This window comes from Otolemur garnettii, unplaced genomic scaffold (assembly GCF_000181295.1).
Source record: "Otolemur garnettii isolate 467f Iridium unplaced genomic scaffold, OtoGar3 scaffold00053, whole genome shotgun sequence".
NCBI lineage: Eukaryota > Metazoa > Chordata > Mammalia > Primates > Galagidae > Otolemur > Otolemur garnettii.
Window position 1 is genome coordinate 9,757,213 of NW_003852448.1, and position 20,014 is coordinate 9,777,226.

Consider the following 20,014-nt stretch of genomic DNA (forward strand, 5'->3'; position numbering starts at 1 on the left):
GCCTGTAGTTCCAGCTACTCGGAAGGCTGAGGTAAGAGAATCGCCTAAGCCCAGGAAGTGGAGGTTGCTGTGAGCTAGACGCCATAGCACTCTACCAAGGGGGACAAAGTGAGACTCTGTTGCTTATAAAAAAAAAAAAAGAAAGAAAAGAAAACTGTGAAGAGATTAAAAACAAAGCTGTTATAATAGCTCCCCAAATGTTATAATATCTCCTAAAAATAAAGTCTACATTAGAGTTAATGAAAATACAGTTAAAAGTCACTGTTAAAAAAATAAACTTTGCTTTTCTGATTTAGTAACTTTTTTTCTCTTTGAGACAGAGTCTCACTATGTTGCCCTCAGTAGAGTGCTATGGCATCACAGCTCACAGCAACCTCAAACTCTTGGGCTTAAGGAATTCTCTTGCCTCAGCCTCCCAAGCAGCTGGGATTACAGGCATCCGCCACAACACTGGGCTATTTTTTGGTTGCAGTTGTCATTGTTGTTTAGCTGGCCCCAGCTGGGTTTGAGCCCACCAGCCTCGATGTATGCAGCCGGCGCCGTAACCACTGTACTACAGGCGCCAAGCCTCTTTTAGTAACTTTTAAAATCTGATTAAAAGGCTCAGCACCTGTAGCTCAGTGAGCAGGGTGCTAGGCACATACACTGAGGCTGGCGGGTTCAAACCTTGCCCAGGCCTGCTAAACAATGACAACTGCAACAAAAGAATGTAAGATGATAATTTCAAACTGTCACAAATAAACAAGTCAAAGAAGAGCTAGCAAATTCATAAATTTGTTACAAAAAAAAATTTCTTAAATTCCATATGAAATTCTTTTTATTTTTTTTTTGAGACATAGTCTCACTATGTTGCCCTCAGTAGAGTGCCATGGCATTACAGTTCACAGCAACCTCAAATTCTTGGGCTTAAGCGATTCTCTTGCCTCAGCCTCCCAAGTAGCTGGGTCTAAAGGGGTCCACCACAACACCCGGCTATTTTTTGTTACAGTTGTCATTGCTGTCTAGCTGGCCCAGGCTGGGTTCGAACCCACCAGCCTCAGTGTATGTGGCTGATGCCATAACCATTGGGCTATGGGTGCTAAGCCCGTAAGAAATTCTTAAATTCCATTAAAGTTTTAAATGAATGAAATGCCTGAAAAAGAAAGAGGCTGGGCGGCGCTTGTGGCTCAGCGGGGAGAGCGCCAGCCCCACATACCAAGGGTGGACGGTTCCAACCTGGCCCCAGCCAGCTAAAACAGCAATGAGAATTGCAACAAAAAATAGTCAGGCGTTGTGGCGGGTGCATGTAGTCCCAGCTACTTGGGAGGCTGAGGCAAAAGAATCGCTTAAACCCAAGAGTTGGAGATTGCTGTGAGCTGTGATGCCACAGCACTCTGAGGGTGACAAAGTAAGACTGTCTCAAAAAAGAAAGAAAGAAAGAGGCTGATACAGACAAGTTGGATTTGAAGCATACAGCAAAGGTTAGATAAAACTGCCTAGCAAGAAAACTAAAGTTTTCAGCTATAAACTTTACAAAAAGCTCTGTTCAGGGTTTTAATAATATACTCCTACAATACACACATATTATTAAGTATACTCTTACATTTCCTGAACGATTAAAGCTTTCTATTTTGAGGCCAGGCGCGGTGGCTCATGCCTGTAATACTAGCACCCTGGGAGGCCGAAGACAGGTCGACTGCCTGAGCTCAAAAGTTCAAAACCAGCATGAGCAAGAACAGTGAGACCCGCCTCTAAAAACAAATAGCTGGATGTTGTGGCGTGCACCTGTAGTCCCAGCTACTCAGGAAGCTGAAGTAAGAGAATCTCTTGAGCCGAGTCTGAGGTTGCTGTGAGCTATGCTGCCATGGCACTCTACCAAGGGTGACATAGAGAGACCCTGTCTTCAAAAAAAAAAAAAAAAATTATTTTGTTTGAATCTTCATTGAGTAGCATTTAAATTTTAATCATTTTTAATTTTGCCATTTTTTATTAAGAATAAGTTTTAACCGAAAGATGCCAGGACAGGGGCTAATGTCTTACAAATATACCAACAATTTTTGTATTCAGTAATTAGGGTTCTATTTCTAAATCTACCGAGTAGATCTAAATCTACTACTTTAGATACGACTTTGACTTCATTACCAAAATTCAAGGCTTGCAAAACTTGTACTTAATTGTAAGATTTAAATTTATTATCCGATCTATACAAAATAAAGGGATTTCCCATACCAACAATTACAATTGACAAGGAACATTAAAAATTTCAAAAACTACCCTAAAAAATGGCTTTCTAGGGATTCTAGCTACACTAGAATCAGCTCTACTTATTTAAAGAAAGCCATTTAAGGCTCAGTACCTGTAGCCCAGTGGTTAGGGCACCAGCCATATACACCAAGGCAGGCAGGTTTGAACCCAGACTGGGCCTGCTAAATAACAATGACAACTACAATAAAAAAAAACAGCCAGGCATTGTGGCAGGTGCCTTTAAGAGAATCACTTTAAGAGAATCACTTAAACCCAAGAGTTTGAAGTCCTTCTGAGCTGTTATGCTACAGCACTCTACCAAGGGTAACATAGTGAGACTCTGTCTAAAAAGAAGAAAAAGAAAAAAAAAAACATTTAATAATTTTAAGTCCATGGCTATAAAATCATAAGTAATAAACATGTACCCCAAGGGGAAATAGGCTCTGCTTCTCAAACAATACTAAATCAAATTCTCAAGACTTGAATGTATCATAAATGTCTGCATTTCCTTACGTCTAAAAAGTTTCTAATTAAACATTTGGAGTGTTCAAAGACTAGGTTCAGGAAACATAAATTTACCACATGACCCAGCAATTCCACTAGAAATCTACCTAAAAACCAAGAAAATATACATCTACTCATAAACTTACATAGCACATTATTTATAATAGCCAAAAAGTGCAACAATCAAAATGTCCATCCTCAGGTCAATGGATAAGCAAAATGTGATGCAGTTATACTATAACAGAACACTATTTGCACTAAAATATGCAGTACTAATGCAGCATGAATGAACTTCAAAATGTTATACTAAGTGAATGCCTGATACAAAGACCACCTATTGTATGATTCCATTTATTATACAAAACATTCCGAATAGGCAAATCTACAGAAAGTAGATAAGTGGTTGTTTGGGCAGTGGTGAGAATGGGGAATAACTGCAAACGGGCAAAAGGCATCTTTTCTGGGGTGATGGAAATGTTCTAAAATTGGATTATGATGATGGCTGTACAACTGTAACTCTACCCAAAATCACTGAATTATACATTTAAATGAATTAATTTTACAGTATGCGAATTATACCTCAATAAAGCTGTTAAGAAAAACAGAGGCTAAACTTAAAGCATGCTAGCTATAAATCTCAGTAGTACAGCTCATTCACAGAAAGGCAGGCATCTCTGCAAGATGACCAAGTTCTACTATATGTACACATGGGTCTTGGCATCAGCACTAAAAGCAGTAGTAATGAGTATTCTACCAGAAAGAAAGCTTTTTTTTTTTTTTCCTAAAGAGATAGGGTCTTGCTTTGTTGCCCCAGGCTGGAGTGCTGTAGCATGATCATAGCTCACTGCAGCCTTGAACTCCTGGGCTCAGGCAATCCTTTCTCCTCAGTCTCAGTCTCGCTATGTTGCCCAGGCTGGTCTTAAACTCTTGGCCTCTAGTGATTCTCCTGCCTCAGCCTCCCAAAGTGCTGGGGTTACAGGCATGAGCCACTACACACAGCCAGAAAGAAGTTTCACAAAGTACTTATTTATGTAAAACATTACCCCAAGAGGGGTTTATATTCTCCTGTAACAATATATAAACAGGTGAAGATATAGACATAAAAGTACCTGAAGGTATTAAGAGATGTCAGAAGGCACATATTATTTGCTACCATATTGAAGATGCAGACAAAAATGTCAATACAAGTTCATAGGGGAGGGCGGCGCCTGTGGCTCAAAAGGGTAGGGTGCTGGTCCCATATGCCAGAGGTGGCGGGTTCAAACCCAGCCCTGGCCAAAAATGGCAAAAACAAACGAGTTCATAGGGGAAAGATGTCATTCCAGGCTACACGATCCAGAAGGCTTTATGAAATGCATGTTTTGAACAGTTTCTCAAAGGATAGATAGGATTTGAACACTAGTAGAGGAACAGAGAGGGTGTTGTAAAAGGGAAGATTAGCAAGAGCTGGAAAAACAAATAGCAAGAAGTGTAACAGAGGATCTTACAAGAAATTTTGAGAGGCAAGTGAGTGGGTTTCTGCAAAAGGATGCAAGGTCTTTCTTCTATGTGGGTAGCAGAGCTTGGGGGGGGGGGGATTAGAGAAATGAGGCAACACAACTGACAGCTCTGGGGAGTAGCCTGAGAGAGGACATGAGGCAGTGAAGTCAACAGAGAGACTATCAGAACTGAGATAATGGCTCAACTTAGATCACCAACTATGGGAAAATAAAGTTTGGATGGGTAAGACAACATGAAGGCGAAATCAAGGCAACTGACCTGACTTGGACATGAGGGGCAGAGCTGAGGAAAGAATTCAAGATGACAAAGGCTGTCTCCCAAATTTATACTCTCTAACCTCCAACAACTTATCTCTGGATTCCAGAACTTGATAAATACTACATTAAACATTCAAAACAGCTTAGCTATTGCTAGTGGAAATGCTCAGTGATACAGACAGGAGTTTGCTGTATCTTTATTCTAGCAATCTACTTCTAGGAATCTATCCCCAAAATAAACTAGCCAAAGCCACAAGAAGTCATAAAGTTAAGTTTAGTCACTGTAAGAGGTTGCAAATCAACCTAAATATCCATCCACAGGGAATAGGAGGTCTAAATTATGGTATATCCAGACAATGGAGCACTGTGCAAATACAAAAATGAATGAGAAGGACCTCCACATCCTGATAAAATAGTGATTTCTTTTTTTTTTTTTTTTTTTTGAGACAGAGCCTCAAGCTGTCCCCCTGGGTAGAGTGCCGTGGCATTACAGCTCACAGCAACCTCCAACTCCTGGGCTCAAGCGAGTCTCCTGCCTCCGCCTCCCAAGTAGCTGGGACCACAGGCGCCCGCCACAACGCCCGGCTATTTTTTGGTTGCAGCCGTCATTGTTGTTTGGCGGGTCCGGGCTGGGGATTCGAACCCGCCACCTTAGGTGTACGTGGCTGGCGCCTTAGCCTGTTGAGCTATAGGCGCCGAGCCGATTTCTTTTTTCTTAACTGAAAAAAAGAAGGTACTGTTTACAAAAAAAAAAGGTTGGAGAGAGGAAAAACTACTACCATATAAGTATAGATTTGTTCTTTTCAAAAAGAAAAATTGGGGGTGGTGCCTGTGGCTCAAAAGGGTAGGGCACTGGCCCCATATGCCAGAAGTGGTGGGTTCAAACCCAGCCCTGGCTAAAAAAAAAAAAAAAAACTGCAAAAGAAAGAAAAAGAAAAATTGGGAAAGCCAACTGAAAAATCAATAAAAAAGGTTACCCATGGGAGAGAAAAAAAAATGGGATATTGAGATGGGTGGGAGTGAGAGTTCAGTGGGGTTCATGAATAGAACTCAGGGGAACTGTGTACATAAGCTGGGGACAAAACTTTGGGAAAATTTTATCTTCACCAACCTCTGACCGAAGTTTGAAGTTTTCTTCAATTATCAATGAAGGCAACAGACAAGAGCTAGAAGTTTCTCTGATTTTGTCACTCTTGTCTAGGCAACAGAGACTGTTGTGAGACATGAGAGAGCCTTGATCTCCATTATCCCAGGACAGTTACTGCCATTTATGCTCATCCATACCTCGGAATTACAGTAGTTACAAAACCTACTCACTAAATCCTAAACAGGAAGTAAATGCGCTAGCATAGGTAATTCTCAGAGGGGGCGTGTCTGCTGCCCTTTGACACCTTTCAAGATCAAAGAAAGCATACTGTTGTCCTGAAAAGTTATGAAAAACATGTTGAAGCCATATTTGGCCTGCAGGATCTCAACCAATTGTAGCCTTTGCTTCAGGTAATTATCAATATAATTGTAAATAAATATGAATTTACAAGTACAAAATCTCACAGCAGTTCTAGGTTAAATGATAATCATGAAATATAAATGTGTTTATATGAAATTATCTCTATCACTAAGTTGAACAGTCAATTTAAAAATTTTCTTGCTGGCAAAACCCCAGGGGTTAAAGCAGTTAGAGAAACAACCCTATTTAAGAAAGCTGGGATTATTAAACAAATAGATAAGCTATGTGAAGAAGCCAAAAACTGGAGGGAAGATGAACTTAATTTTAGATGTGTTTAATGTGAAATGATTTTGTTTCCGAAAAACCACCAAATAAAACGCCCAAGTAGGCAATTTTAAAATACACAATTATAGCCCAAAGGAAATCACACCTAAAGAAATAAATGTAGGGCTTGGTGTCTGTGCACAGTGGTTATGGCACCGGTCACATGCACCAAGACTAGCAGTTTCGCACCCAGCCTTAACCAGCTAAACAATGACAGCGGCAACAAAAAAATAGCCCAGTGTTGTGGTGGACTCCTATAGTCCCAGCTACTTGGGAGAGCTGAGGCAAGGTAATCACTTAAGCTCAAGAGTGATGCCACAGCACTCTACCAAGGACAACACAGCGAGGCTCTGTCTCAGAAAAAAAAAAGAAAGAAAGAAAAAGAAATTAGTAACTGGCAAAAAGGTGAAAATGTTCTTATCAGCACAGATAAAATAGTCAAACCATGAAGAGATGAGAACTAAAGCTTATACTCAAAGGACATGGAAGTCTCAGGCCTCTCACAAATACCCCCCAAAAGGAGAATTCTTACAAGATATAAAGTACAAAAATCTGGAGGCCAGAAAACAGAAGCCAAAGGAGGTCAGTTCATGAAACTACTCGTCTGACAACAACAAAGCCAAAGAGAGATTAATCAAGGAAAAGGTCTCTTATGAAAAAGCTCTAACCAGTAGTTAAGTGCCAGCAGGGAAGGCTGTCACAGATAGCTCCAACAGAGCAGAATGTGACGAAACCATGCTGCAGCCAAGCAGAAATGGAAGTGACCCGCTCAAAACGATGGTGAAAAGAGGATGAAACTCTATGTCGCTAGCAGAAGCCACCAGACACCTGCCACTCCTGACATCTACTGTCACGTGAGGACCAGCTCAGAGAATGTGACCACTTATTATCCCCATCTGCCATTATACAACCACAGTAGGAGTGAGAATGAATGTTTCCTTTAAATTCTAAGGCCAGTAATCAGGCTATAATCTTAACAGATATGACACTTATATCTTCCAAAACTTCTAAAAACATATACCTTAATTAAAAAGCACCTGTAGTCCCAGTTACTTGGGAGGCTGAGGCAGAAGAATCACCTAAGCCCAGGAGTTGGAAGTTGCTGTGAGCTGTGTGATGCCACGGCACTCTACCCAGGGCAATAAAGTGAGACTCTGTCTCTCCAAAAAAAAATTAAACACCAAGGAGGGGTGAGGACTGGGGAGATACTGGTTAAAGGGGACAAGTTTCAGTTAGGATGATTAAGCTACAGAGATCTATGGTACAGCATGTTGCCTTTAATTAATGTACCAAACATTACAAAATTGCTTAAACAAAAGCAAACCAAAGAACAAATTGCTAGGAGTGTATCTTAAAAGCTCTTACCACAAAGAAAAAAAAATGAAGTGACAGATATATTAATTTGATTATATAATTTTGCAATGTGCAGTCTACATATATCAAAACATTTTGTATACTATAAATATGTGCAAGTTTTGTCAATTATACCTTAATAACACTGGGGAGGGGCAATTAAAACCCCAAATCCTAACTTCTCAGAATTGCTAAGAAGATTAAATGACACACCATGTGTATAACACCTAGTTCCATGACTGGCAAAAACAGTAGGAATTCCCCAAATGATAGATTTCTTCCTCTAAAAAAACAGCACAGTAGGGCAGCGCCTGTGGCTCAGTGGGTAGGGTGCCAGCCCCATGTACCGAGGGTAGGAATTCCCCAAATGATAGATTTCTTCCTCTAAAAAAACAGCACAGTAGGGCAGCGCCTGTGGCTCAGTGGGTAGGGTGCCAGCCTCATGTACCGAAGGTAGGAATTCCCCAAATGATAGATTTCATCCTCTAAAAAAACAGCACAGTAGGGCAGCACCTGAGGCTCAGTGGGTAGGGTGCCAGCCCCATGTACCGAAGGTAGGAATTCCCCAAATGATAGATTTCTTCCTCTAAAAAAACAGCACAGTAGGACAGCGCCTGTGGCTCAGTGGTAGGGTGCCAGCCCCATGTACCGAGGGTGGCAGGCTCGAACCCAGCCCCAGCCAAACTGCAACAAAAAATAGCCGCTGGGCGTTGTGGTGGGCACAACAGTCCCAGCTACTGAGACTCAGAGAACTCAAGAGACTCAGAGTACTGCAAGAGAATCACCTAAGCCCAGGAGCTGGAGGTTGCTGTGAGTTGTGACGCCACCGCATTCTACCAAGGGCAATAAAGTGACGCTATCTCTTCAAAAAAAAAAAAAAAAGAAGCATCTAAATCACATACTTGTTAGGAAATTATAAAAGCACATTAAATACAAGGACATTTTTAGTATGTCAGACATTAGTCATGTAATATTTGCAAAACCTTCCTTAAAAAGGAAAAGTTGAGGCTCACTTTCGATTCTTATACTTCACTCATGAAGTACACTTGTATTTTAAAAGTAGAAAACACGAGTAAAGAAGCTAGCACCTAACATCAAATAATGTATTTACTTATTTTCCTTAATTCAAAATTAGACTATTTTGCTAATTATTGCTACTTGAATAATAAATGCTTTGGTTAAGTGGTTTTTTTTTTGTAGAGACAAGAGTTTCACTTTATCGCCCTTCGTACATTGCCGTGGTATCATACAACTCACAGCAACCTCCAACTCCTGGGCTTAGGCGATTCTCTTGCCTCAGCCTCCCAAGTAGCTGGGACTACAGGCGCCCACCACAACACTGGGCTATTTTTTTGTTGCAGTTTGGCCGGGGCAGAGTTTGAACCCGCCACTCTCGGTATATGGGGCCAACACCCGACCCAATGAGCCACAGGTGCCACCTAGTTAAGTGGGTTTTATATTTGTATCTGTTACTATAAAAATAGAAAATGTATCAATAAAAGTTATTCTTTGTAAACAAAGAATCTGGCTCCATGAGCTAAGATCTGATGAAAACGATCATTCTGACCTATGGGGCCTGTTCTGCACCTGGAGGATGGGTATCTCAATCAAAGTCAAATCCTAGGCAGTGAACACAGTACTCTGGCATAAAACAGGTGTTCTAGAAATACTGGTGAATTAACTACTCCAAACAGCTGGGAATCTGAATCTTTGATGATACTTCAAATACAACCTCAAAAACAAAAACCACACACACTAAAATTCCTTATATAATCAGCATATGGATCTACTAAAAAGAAAGGAAGAGGCTGGAAAAAGGTGAATTACATATCATTAAACTACGTATTTTCTATTGGCCTAATAATTAACTGAGGAAAATGGGGTAAGGGATAACACAACATTTACATTACCTATAAAATTTAAAAGAAATATAATTATTCAGGCCTGGCACATGTTGCTCAGCAGTTGGGACACTGGCCACATGCACCGAGGTGGACGGGTTCGAACCCAGCCTGGGCCTGCCAAACGACGACGATGACAACTACAACAAAGAAATGGCCAGGCCTTGTGGTCCTGGCTGCTCCGAAGGCCAAGGCAAGAGAATTGCTTGAGCCCACGAGTTTGGTTGCTATGAGCTGTGACACTATGGCACTCTACCAAGGGCGACATAGTGAGACTCTTGTCTCCAAAAAAAAAAAAAAGAAAAGAAATATAATTATTCAAAGAAACCACAAAAACCACAGAACTGATTGTTTAAAAATTTAAGGAACAGCCGGGCACAGCTCACACCTATAATCCCAGCACTGTGGGAGGCTGAGGAGGGAGAATTGCTTGAGCTCAGGAGCTTGAGACTTGTCTGAGTCAGAGTGAGACCCCGACTCATGAAAAAAATGGAAAAACCCAGCTGGGAGCCACGGGGAGTGCCGGTAACCCCAGCAGCTTCTGGAGGCTGAGGCAACGGGATGCCCACAGCCTGAGCCTGAGGTTGCAGTGAGCTACGAGGCCATTGTACTCTGCTCAGGGGCACAGGGTGGGACTCTGTCTCAACAAAATAATAAGTAAAGAAAAAAAACTTTAAGGAACAAAACCAAGACCTACCATTCTGAGACAGGACAAGAGCAAACCCATTTTAAGCTTTATAGCTTAAGTTATCTCCATGTCATTTCCCACTCCTAAAAACTAGCAGAGCTTTGAAATTAACAGACCCTCAAACTTTTACTAAATAATGTAGCAGACTTTTTGCAACCTATCTTTGCCCTTCTAATCATCTAATAATAATGTATATTCTAATTTGATTAATTCCCCAAAACACACATAAACTTTATGATTACAGAAATCTAAGACTTCATTAAGTATAGAATTTTCTCCTATGAATAGGTAAGAACAATTCTTGTTCTCTTAGACTTAGTACCTGAACAATTCATAGAAGTTCTTTTAACTCCTAAAAATCCATACAGAAGCACTAAAAGCCTTTTGTTCAATTTATAAACGAATCTTAATTTAGTGAACATCTATATTCTTCCTAATTACTATGTGACGTCCAAGTATGGTGCACAGCATCACTTGCAATAAACTACTCTGGAGAACGTGAAAACTTGCAGAAAACAGAAATCACATTATACATAATAGGTGCTATATATGGACTGACTGGTTTACCCAAGTAAACTAGTTTTAACTGCTAAGAACTAAATTTCAGAGCTCAGTTTCATCACAATGCTTTTATATAATTATCTTGACTGAGTAACATTTATACAGTGGTCTAGATTGGTACTTGCATGTTATTTTATTTCCAAGCATTTTCCATTCACTTTGAATTAAGACAAGGAAAAATGGTATTACATTTGATCACAATGTAGGTTTTTCAAATTCTGGCCTGCAATTAATTCATTATTATATATGTTATGAAATCAACTTAGCAAATGGCAACTGGACCCTTTAAAAAGTGAAACAGGCCAGGCACGGTGGCTCATGCCTGTAATCCCAGAACTGTAGGAAGCTGAGGAGGGAGGATTGCCAGAGCTCAGGAATTCAAGACTCACCTGAGCGAAAGTGAGCCCCTGACTCATGAAAAAAAATGGAAAAACCCAGCCGGGTGCCATGGGGAGTACCTGTAATCCCAGAGGCTTCCAAGGCTGAGGCAGCAGGATGCCCACAGCCAGAGTCTGAGGTTGCAGTGAGCTCTGATGCTACTGCACTCTGCTCAGGGCACAGGGTAGAACTCTGTCTCGACAAAACAAAAACAAAAACAAAAAAACAAGGAGGCTCAGCACCTGTGGCTCAAACGGCTAAGGCACCAGCCACATACACCTAAGCTGGCAGGTTCAAATCCATCCCCGGCCCGCCAAACAACAATGACGGCTGCAACCAAAAAATAGCCGGGCATTGTGGTGGGTGCCTATAAGTCCCAGCTACTTGGGAGGTGGAGGTAGGAGAATCACTTGAGCCCAAGAGTTGGAGGTTACTACTCTCTTTAACGTTACTATAAAGGTTTCCAATATCCTTGAAATTCCTAATATAGTGCTTAAACATTAAGCCAAGCTTGCTGGGCAGCGCCCGTGGCTCAGTGAGTAGGGCATGGCCCCATTTACTGAGGGTGGCAGGTTTGAACCCAGCCCCAGCCAAACTGCAATAAAAAAAATAGCCGGGCATTGTGGGGGGCGCCTGTAGTCCCAGCTACTCTGGAGACTGAGGCAAGAGAATCACCTAAGCCCAAGAGCTGGAGGTTGCTGTGAGCTGTGATGCCACAGCACTCTACCGAGGGTGACAAAGTGAAACTCTGTCTCTAGAAAAGAATAAAAAATAAATAAACCAAGCTTGCTTAAGTCAAAATAAAATAAATTAACATTGCCTAAAAATTCCATAACACTTTTAATAAATGATGACAACAAAGGCAGAACATCTCCAAAATTCCCACCAAAATCTAACTGTCAGCAGCAGAAAGGACTGGAGAGTCTTTGTCTTCTGACCCCTGGGGGTGTCAGAAGCCGCTGACCAAGTTTAAGGTCTGAAATGTCATTCCACCTTAAAATTCACTGAATCTTTCATTCCACCGTGAAATACATATTTACCAGAACACTTTAAAATACCAGCTTCGAAAGTGTGTCCTATCTCTCACTAGTGAATGGATGAGCTGCTGTTATGTGAGTTCACGAACTCTGGAAAAGCTGCTACAAGAGCTTTCACTGCCCATCAGCATCTCAGAAATTTCTCTTCAGCTTCAGTCCCACACAGTGTTTTCAGAACCTAGACTAACACAAATAGGCAGATACAAACCACACCACTCTGCCCTCCTTTGAGATGCCTGGGCAAACGTCTTCAGGCCATTGAGGGTGAAGATCCTGACAGGCTCCTAGCAGAAGAGGCACAAAGGCACACCAGTGGAAGGTGGCAAGTCCCTCCCTCTCCAGTGAGAGGCAGACTCAGGACTGAATGCACAAATGCTGTAACTTTCATTAAAATGAACTATTTCAACTCACAGTTTCCACAACCCTATTCAACCAATTTCCAAATTTCCCTCATGCGCAGTGAACAGCCCCGTAGTTGGTGAGTGTGGGGCCTTGATAAACTGCCTGCTCACTAGCAGATTCTGAAACCAGCACACACCACTAAGTGAACATGAAGCTATTATCAGGTTTTCAAAAGGAAAACCCCTTTTCATTAGTTTTCTTTCCACAAAGCTAAATAATTTAACCCTGATTTCAAAAATTCTGATTGGCAACTTTCCCTAGCTGAGCAAAACTTTCAAATGCATTTCCCATTTCTCTACAAACTGGTTCAAAAGGATAAACAGCCTTAGCTCACTTTATTTAATCTGGAGCTTTTATGTTTGTTTGCTTTGAAGGCAATTTCCCACAGTGCACAGTGAGCTGGCTGTCACCTGCTCCATCAGGGGTTCCACTGGTCAGATCTGCATCCTCCATTCCATATGCGTGGTGCTATATTTGCTGAAAAGGATTTTGCTGAAAATTTCCTACACCATAAAGTACTTAGAAATGTAGTATTTTCAGACATTATAAACATTAAGGAAAGGGTATGAGGAGATAGGTACTTGCACCAAAGTTTGCATTTAAAAATTAAGGATGGGCGCCTGTGGCTCAAAGAAGTAGGACACCAGCCCCATAAGCCAGAGGTGTTGGGTTGAAACTCACCCTGGCCAAAAACTGCAAAAAAAAAAAAAAAGTTAAGGATGAACAATTAGGAAAAAAAAGAGTCCCTTAAGCAATTATTTGAGTATGTCTTCCAAACTCATAAAAATCTGCCATTTGATGAATGATAACCTTCAATAACAGGGGGTATTCTTTTAGAATACTTCTTTTTAAATCCTTGCTCCCCACTTTGACTCAAAACAATCTGGTTAGGGGGTGGCACCTGTAGCTCAAAGGAGTAGGGCGCTGGCCCTATATGCCAGGGGTGGCGGGTTCAAACCCAGCCCCAGCCAAAACCTGCCAAAAAAAAAAAAAAAGAAAGAAAAACCCCAATCTGGTTGTATCTCTAACAAAGGAGAAACCTAGGTAACATTGGCTTCACCTTAGATGATGATTTTGAAACAGAAGTGAGCCTCTACCATTTTTTTTGTACTTGTTTTTGTTTTCTTTTCAAGAGAGTGTCTCACTCTGTCACCCACACCAGAGTGCAATGGGTGCACTTCCCAAGCAGCTGGGATTATAGACACACACAAGCCACTGTACCCAGATAATTTTCTATTTTTTTGTAAAGACCCCAGGTCTTGCTCTTGCCCAGGCTAGTCTTGAACTCCTGGCTTCAAGCCATCCTCCCACAACCAACCTCCAAAGTGTAAGTTTTATAGGCACTAGCTACCACCCAGGCCATCCTTTTGTTTTTCATTGAAATGGCTTGTCAAGGTATAGCTTTCTTTTTATTAACTGTTGCAAAAAGTTCTACTGAATTTCTCTCATGGTCTGTACAACTATTTTTTTGTCACTTTAAGAGTGGTGGGATTTTTTTAGGTTACTGTTTAGAGACAGAAGAGTCACAAAGCATCTCTCTGATAAGCATGTGCCATCTCTACAGTAATTAAACCCATATTTTAATAATCAATGATTATTAATTGCTAAGACTGCTACATGTTCTTTATGATTATTGACTGTTAAGATTGCTACTAATTTCTATCACTACATTATTATGACTGGGACAGCCGTAGCCCAGTCTTCAACGGTGAGCGCGATTATAGTGTGGGATATCTCAAAAAAATTCTATCACTTTTCTTAATTTTGCATAATTTACTTCATTAACTTTTATATTTTCTCAAATAAGGTTTTCAAACTTATGCTTCAAGCAGCTTATTTTGAAAACTATTAATCCATGATCCCAACTGATAAATTTTTTTAATGTAAAGAACAGTAAAACAAAAAAATCCAGATTTTCCCCATAGTTTTATATTCATACTTCATACCTCATACTCCTTAACAAGATACTTTAGAGGAATTAGGCTTCACAAACATGATTCAGTTTTCTAAAATAAAATTTACACAAAGCTCTGCAAATAAATCAACTTCTGAAAAATATAAATGCAACAGAATAAAAAGCAGCACAGCTGAGGACTAATTATTTTCAGATCACATGTGCACAATGCGGAGTATGAGCTTATATTCACTTTAGTTTGTACCACACTGTCAAGAAGACAAACAAGTCCTCCTCTGCATTTTTTTTTTTGGGGGGGGACATCTTTTTAATGTAAAACTATAGCTTCATTCACTGTTACATGACAGTTAATCGGAATGTGTTTGAAATCATTTTTCCTATAGCTGTTAAAGGAAACAATTACCTACGTCTACATACACACTCACCTGAAAGCAATGTACACATTTGTCTTATTCAATATCAAATATCAAAATGTCTTATTCAGTATCAATATCAAATGTCTTATTCAATATCAATATCAAAATGAAACTTTTGTGTAACATATGGTTGGTTATAATCTGTGAATTCTCTAATCATAGTTTTCCATAAATCAGCCTTATCAACATTTATAATTTACTACATGGTAAAATCTCAAATTAACAGAACTTTCACAAATTAGATGCTTTACTGAAATTTGGTTAAGTTTTATTACTAGAAATCATATTCCCAGTTTGATAAGCTGGGATAGAGACAAATACTCAACCATCATTCAGCAACTTTCTTTTTTTTTTTTTTTTGAGACAGAGCCTCAAGCTGTCTCCCTGGGTAGAGTGCCGTGGCATTACAGCTCACAGCAACCTCCAACTCCTGGGCTCAAGCGAGTCTCCCGCCTCCGCCTCCCAAGCAGCTGGGACCACAGGCGCCCACCACAACGCCCGGCCATTTCTTGGTTGCAGCCGTCATTGTTGTTTGGCAGGTCCGGGCTGGGGATCCGAACCCGCCACCCTAGGTGTACGTGGCTGGCGCCCCAGCCGGCTGAGCCATAGGCGCCGAGCCCATTCAGCAACTTTCAAGTGAGAAGCATCATAGCCAGTTGGTTTTTTTTTTTTTTTTTAAGTACTGTATACGTAGCTAAACTTTCAGTGGGGTTTTAAGTGTACATGGATGAGCTAGGATCATTAAGGTAAAAGGCTTACAAAGACAGCCGGCAGAGCCCAGACTGCCAAATCACAGTGGCTCAAATACCTGCCCTGAGGCACTGCAGCCAAGGAGCCCAGGGAAAGCCCAGGATAGAAGTGCAACATGATGCTGGAAATAGCAGGACCAAAGGGAAGGAACGAATAAAGAGCATTTTGAAGGAAGAGCTAGTACAATTTGGTAGATGACTAAGTATGGACAAGAGAAAATCAAGTTTTATGCCTGCATCTCAGAAGAAACTGATGAAGTTGGATATGATTTAGGGAGCAAGATAAGAGCAGTCTGGGGCATGATGACTGGAAGTAAGAGTGAGTCAGCCAATGGAATGGCCCAGAAGGTAGGTGGTCAGCAGGCCTGAGAAGAGCACCGCTGGAAGCTGCTGGAAGACTGATCAGGCTAAAAAAACCCGAAAAACCAAAAGTAAAACAAATTAGAACGGAGGATCAAGTCAAAGAGCTATCTCCTGAATGCTCAAGAAGAGTAAGAAAAGATGGATAGGGCAGTGCTTGTGGCTCAGAGTAGGGCGCCAGCCCCATATACTGGAGTTGGGCGGTTCAAATCCAGCCTACTTGGAAGGCTGAGGCAAGAGAATTGCTTAAGCTCCCCTCCCCAAAATAAAGAAAAGACAGGATACATGAAGAGCTAGAACAGCAAATGCACACCACTGAATACAGTGCCATGAGACCATCCAAGAAAAAAGAAAGGTAACCTGGTCCAAAAGTCTGGAAAATGGTGCATGTTACACCCCTCCTTAGAGGGGGCAAAATGTCCTAGACAGAGAACAGACCTGTTTAATTTCCCAAACTAACCTAACCTAAGGCACCATGAAAACTGTGTCCCCACTCTGGAAGTCACACAACTAAAAATGGAGGAGAACCAGTCTAACAAATCAGAAAAGAATCTGCAAGAACCTTAAAGAGAAGTAAGGAAGTACAGAGATGATTTTAAAACTCAGGAAGTTAGACCATTTAAAGAAAAAATATATATATCTTTGTAGTTAATGTCACAAACCACTGTTTTCAAAGTGTGAGAAGTACTGTCAACATAGGACACCACTACTCAAATGTGAATGGCACAAGCCTTGGTTTTGTTGTTTCTAAGTAGTAATTATGAATTAATAAGCTGATCCTTATGCTTTCAGAAAAAAATTTAATTTTTCTGTAATAGTATTCAGGATTTAGGAAAGAACCAAAGTGAAATAAAAATTATTACTTTTAGGCAACTAAAAGTAATGCTTTTAAACGGGTAATGTATGTTCCACAAAACATGTCCATGCTTTTAAACGGGTAATGTATGTTCCACAAAACATGTCCTTCAGTATGCTGGGGTGTTTTCTTCTTTCAAAGGCTTTAATATTATATTAAAGTATGGGTACACCGGGTATATATGTACATAACATGTATATGAATAACATGTATCTCTTCAATATGCAACCCAGCATTTCCTAAATTTATTCATTCACAGAGCTCCCCCCATTCCCATACTTTACATAGGTGGAGTGGTAAAAGCAGAGCTCCTTTATTATAAAAACCAGAACAAACAAAACAAACAAAAGCTTTGTAGTATCAAAAGCGATCACTGGTGGCACCTGTAGCACAGTGGTTACAGCGCCTGCCACATACACCAAGGCTGGTGGGTTCAAACCCGGCCCAGGCCAGCTAAAGCAACAATGACAACTGCAACAATGACGAAAATAGCCGGGCATTGTGGAGGGCACCTGTAGTCTCAGCTACTTGGAAGGCTGAGGCAAGAGAATTGCATAAGCCCAAGAATTTGAGGTTGCTGCGAGCTGTGACACTACAGCACTCTATCAAGGGCAATATAGTGAGACTGCCTCAAAAATAAAATAAAATAAAATGTGATCATGTAGGCTCGGTGCCTATAGCTCAACCGGCTAAGGCGCCAGCCACGTACACCTAAGGTGGCGGGTTCGAATCCCCAGCCCAGACCCGCCAAACAACAATGACGGCTGCAACCAAAAAACAGCCGGGCGTTGTGGCGGGCGCCTGTGGTCCCAGCTACTTGGGAGGCGGAGGCAGGAGACTCGCTTGAGCCCAGGAGTTGGAGGTTGCTGTGAGCTGTAATGCCACGGCACTCTACCCAGGGGGACAGCTTGAGGCTCTGTCTTAAAAAAAAAAAAAAAAAAAATGTGATCATGTATGAGATGCTTCACCAGGAAAGCCCCAGCTGAACTACAGACATAAACAAAACTGCAATTCTGCTTCAGGGCGAAGTCTCCTATCACACAGGACAGGCACAAAGGTGTCACGGCAGAGTTAGCTCCAGGCAAAACCGCTCAATCCGCAAAGTGTGCCTTTAGCATCCCTAAACCGCTTTCCCTTCTGTGTCCTTTGGGTCCCATTCTGTACATCAGGTGCCCCAGTAGCCTTTCATGAACACATCAAACTGGAGACACTCTAATTTCTGCAGTCTATATTTGGTGATGGTTGTACTGCCCTCATTCCACCTTCAACCACAACAGTTTAAGACTTCCATCCAATCTGAGGCATTTGCAGGAAGCTGAGGGCAAGCAGCTACTAAGTCATAAAATGTGTCTGGCATAGTCTTCAGCATGAAAGTTTTTGAGTATCCCTCATCCAAAATGCTAAAGTCCAGAAATGTTTTACATTTTTTTCAGATTTTGGAATATATGAGATATCTTGGAGATGCGATCCAAGTATAAACACAAAATTCACTTATGTTTCAAACATACCTTATACAACACATAGCCTGAAGGTAATTTCATTTTCCCTTGAGGATACTAAATAAATGGTGTTGTTTTGTCTATGTTTTAACTGTGACCTGTCAGACCAGGGGAGGTGTGGAATTTTCCACTCAAAAAGTTTCAGATTTGGAAACACGTTTGGATCTTCAAATTAGGTATGCTCTGCCTGCAGTGTAATTACTGCATGTATGGTGAAACCGCAAGTAAATGTTTTAAATCTTTAAAGACGACAGAAGTTGGAATAAATCACTCTAGACCTTTTTCTCTGCCCTCCCCTAAACTGGTCTCCCAGTTCCCAGAGATAAGCTTGGGGTTTGAAGAGGAGAAAATGGCCTAGAACATTTATCCAGCCCACCAGGTGTTTTTACCGCCGGTGCCTGTCCTGCTTAGCAGCCAACTCGTCCCGGGGTCCGAAGTCCAGCCCTCCAATGGTCTGAGGGACAGTGAACTGGCCTCCTGTTGAAAAGGTTTGAGGACCCCTGGCCTAGTCTCTACTACTCCTGAGATTTCACTGGGATAAGAGGGTCTGTTAAATGGTTTATCACCCTTGTCCAGGATTCCAAACCCTTCCTTTCAGTCTGACCCAAGCAAACTGAAGGAAGAAAAGTCTGAGCTTTCTTGCCATTTCCCCACTCTGACTTTTGGATGCCTATCAGACACATACAACTGTTTTAGTTAGAATATCATTAATTGATTTATTCAAAAAAAAGGCATCCCCCCCCCCCCCGGCACTTGGTAACCATTTCTGTGACCCTATCTTCTCTTAATTCCAATGTTATTCCTAATTTGTGCCTTTAGAACACATTCCTTAAATAATCCCTCTCAAGTAGCTGGGACTACAGGCACCTGCCACAATGCCTGGCTATTTTTTTGTTGCAATTTGGTCTGGGCCAGGTTTGAACCTGCCACCCTCAGTATATGGGACCCACGCCCTACTCACTGATCCACAGGCGAATTCCTCAAATAACCAATAGCAACCTTTCAATTTCTCAAGCTAGAGCACAAATTGTACCATATTTTTTAATTTTTAGCAAATTTATATTCTTAAGCATAATGACGTCAAGATTAAGCATTCACTTTAACATGCATCTACTATCACTAGAAGTCATGACTAAGCAAAAGGGATATGAAGTGCACAATATCACAAAGGAAAGGAAACTTCTACATTGAAGACAATTCCTCAGTACCTAATCTACTGTTATCAGTAAATACAATAAAATACCAAAACATAAAGGAGTTTCATGAGATTAAGACAGGACGTAAGGAAAAGAGGGGACCTCAAGTATTTGAATGACTGAGATCTGAGGAAATAAATGGAAGATTAGACTGGCAAAGGAGACCCTGACCCCTGGAAATACAGCCACCAAAAGTCAGATACTTAACCCTATGTACCAACACACCTGGAAAGGGACTGCAAGTAAAACAAATATTAAGTGATTTTAGCAAAAAACTAAGTAGAAACAGCTTCTTTGCCAGTAGCACCCCTGCTTCTATTGTCTTGAGATTTCTTATTTTTAAAAATGAATCCACTGGGGCAGTGCCTATGGCTCAAAGGAGTAGGGCGCTGGCCCCAAATGCCAGAGGTGGTGGGTTCAAACCCAGTCCTGGTCAAAAACTGCAAAA

The 20,014-nt window shown here is 41.1% G+C and overlaps 1 protein-coding gene across 1 annotated transcript in view; it reads right to left on the minus strand.

The window, feature by feature from the left end:
• The window catches only part of CUL1 (cullin 1), a 112,552-nt gene that overhangs the window by 84,897 nt on the left and 7,641 nt on the right, over positions 1-20,014 (minus strand). The gene's annotated exons all lie outside the window — the stretch shown is intronic.